At 39.7% G+C, this 2809-nt stretch overlaps 1 pseudogene; it reads right to left on the bottom strand.

The window, feature by feature from the left end:
- Positions 1–517: 517 nt before the first annotated feature.
- On the bottom strand, positions 518–616 carry LOC142177801 (small nucleolar RNA R71; annotated as a pseudogene).
- Positions 617–2809: the final 2193 nt, after the last annotated feature.

Raw genomic sequence — 2809 nt, 5'->3', positions numbered from 1 at the left:
AAAGGTTGGGAAGTCCTCAACTAAAGAACTTATGGCTGGAAATGGTGAAGATAATATAGATTTGGTTGCGAGAGAAGGAGCCCAACAAAGAGAACAAGCTGCATGGGATGCTGAGAAAGTAGTTATTAGAGATGCGCAGAACATCTATGAAGAAGTGAGGGGTCTCGGACTTGATCAATTTCAACCCTTGCTTGGGAGACCACTTGGCGATTATGCTAGACCGATCTACAATCAAGGATTATCCAATGTTCGACCACCTCCAATTGCAGCTAATAATTTTGAGTTGAAGCAAGGGTTGCTCCAAACCCTTCAAAATTGATGTGTCCTCAGAGGGAAGATGAACAAATATCCAAACAACAGTGTATCACAAGATGTAGTTTACTTAAGTGCATTCCCTTTCATACTCAACGATGATGAAAAACAGTGGCTTCGAAGCTTACCCACGTGATCAATTAGAACATGGGATGAGATGACCAGGAAATTCCTTGATAAATATTTCTCCTCAGCTAAAATGGCCAAGTTTAGAAGAGAAATCCATAACTTCTGCCAGAAAGATACTGAGACTGTGTTTGAAGCTTGGGAGAGGTTTAAGGAGATAGTCAGAAATTGCTAACATAGCGGAATTGAACTCTGGATGCAAATCCAGGACTTTTGGGATGGATTGACATCGGCATCACGTAGAACATTGAGCAATGCAGTTGGAGGCGCTTTGATGAAAAAGACTCCAAAGGAGATAGTCATAATTCTTGATGAGTTGTCTGAAGATGCTAATCAATGGCCCTCTGAGAGTGCAGAAAGAAGGAGATCGATAGGTGTTCGCCAGGTTGATGCTAACACATCTATGCAGGTACAACTTGATATTATGGCTAAAGAAATATGGAAGCTGACCTTAGCTACAATACAAAGTGAGCCTCATGAAACTTGTGATATATGTGGAAGAGGACATCCTACTCATGAGTGTCAAGCCTGAGCTGAGGAAGTGAATGCTGTGGAAAATTATAATGCAATGGGTCAAAGGCACCCGGTTTTTCATGGAGTTCACCTAGAGGTACTGCAAAAATATGGCAAGAAAATAATTCTAGACCTCAGCGACAAGGAGCTCCAGTCTTCCAAAATCAGTAGAGCTAGCAATTTCAGCCACAACAGTCCAATCAGCCTGATCTATAAGATCTAATGAAGGCCTTTATTATCAAGACAGATGAGAGGTTGGACGCTTACGGAGCAACTATCAAAGAATTGGGCACTGGTTTTCAAAACATGGAGAGACAAGTGGCACAGATTGCAACAATATTATCTAAGAGAGTCACAAGTACTCTACCAGCTGATACTAAGAGAAATCCCAAAAAAATAATGAATGTTGTGAACTTAAGAAGCGGGCAAGTGTTGAAAGATACCACTCCAATCCAAAAGGAGGTGGTACTTGAAAAGGGAAGTGGGGAGCAACTGAAGAATGATATTGATAAGAAGAAGAAAGGCAAGAAGAGATCTGACAAAAAGAAGAAGGAGGGAACTTCGAGAAGGGATGAATCTAATGAAAGCGAGCATATGCCTGCTCTACCTTTTACTCAAAAGCTATATAGAGAAAAGCTCGACAAGCAATTTGAGAGATTTTTGGATATGCTGAAACAGGTTAATGTAAATTTTTCATTCACAGAAGTTCTCTCCCAAATGCCATCTTATGCTAAATTCTTGAAAGAGATCCTGACAAAGAAGAGGAAGATAGAAGAGACCTCAGTGGTCAAGCTCACAGAGCATTGCAGTGCAATATTGCAAAACAAACTCCCACAAAACTGTGGAGATCCGGGGAGTTTTACTATACCTTGCACTTTAGGCTCTATTAATTTTGATAAATCTTTATATAATTCTAGTGCCTTAATTAACTTAATGCCTCTAACTATTTACAGGAAACTGGAGTAGGAGATTGGAGAAATAAGGTCAGTGCCAATATCTTTGCAGCTAGCAGACCAAATGACTCTGATACCCGAGGGGATGGTGGAAGATGTCTTAGTTCGGGTAGATAAGTTAGTATTTTATGTAGATTTTATAGTAGTGAATATGGAGGAGAACAAGGAGGTCCCCCTCATATTAGGAAGACCATTCTTAGCAACGGCTAGAGAATATTAGATATACATGAGAGAAAGCTCATGCTTAGAGTGGGTGAGGAGACTGTAACTTTCAAGATGAATGTAGAAACGGGGGTGAAAAAGGAGAAGCCAGCTGCAAGTGTTGAGTGGAAAGTAAAGGGCTCAAAAGAGAAGGCTGCGGCAAGTGAGAAAGATAAGTGTGGGGTGCACCCCAAGAAGGCGGAGAAGAAGTTGTTTGCATGGATGTGCGCATTAGTTCGAAGGTGAGGAATGGATCCCGACTTCGACTTAGATCCCGACTAAATATTCAGGGAAGTTTTCTTTACCTTATACTTTTTAATTGTGTGTCATGGGGACATGCCACAACTTAAAGTGTGGGGTGGGGGATAATTGTATGTTGTATGTATATGTGTTAGTTTAGTTTTTGTTTTAGTAGTTAGAGATAGAAAAAAATTGAAAAAAAACATAAAACTTGAAAAACAATTTGATTTTTCCCAACGATGGATATCATTCGACGGGTTTCTTGAGGGATTAAAGTCGAAAGAAAAAGATAAAAAGATTTTCTTTTGTTAGGTAGTGTATTAATTCTCCCTTGGTTTTTCTTTGTGTCGCGGTTCTTTTCCAAGGGTTTTGTTTGAACCGGTTGTAGTTAGTTTTTATTTTTGTTAGTAGTAGGAAACCTTGTGCTATGAATTGAATGGAAAGAAATATCTCTTAACTTTATC

The sequence above is a fragment of the Nicotiana tabacum genome, chromosome 23 (assembly GCF_000715075.1).
Source record: "Nicotiana tabacum cultivar K326 chromosome 23, ASM71507v2, whole genome shotgun sequence".
NCBI classification, from domain to species: domain Eukaryota; kingdom Viridiplantae; phylum Streptophyta; class Magnoliopsida; order Solanales; family Solanaceae; genus Nicotiana; species Nicotiana tabacum.
This window is presented reverse-complemented; position numbering and strand designations above follow the sequence as displayed.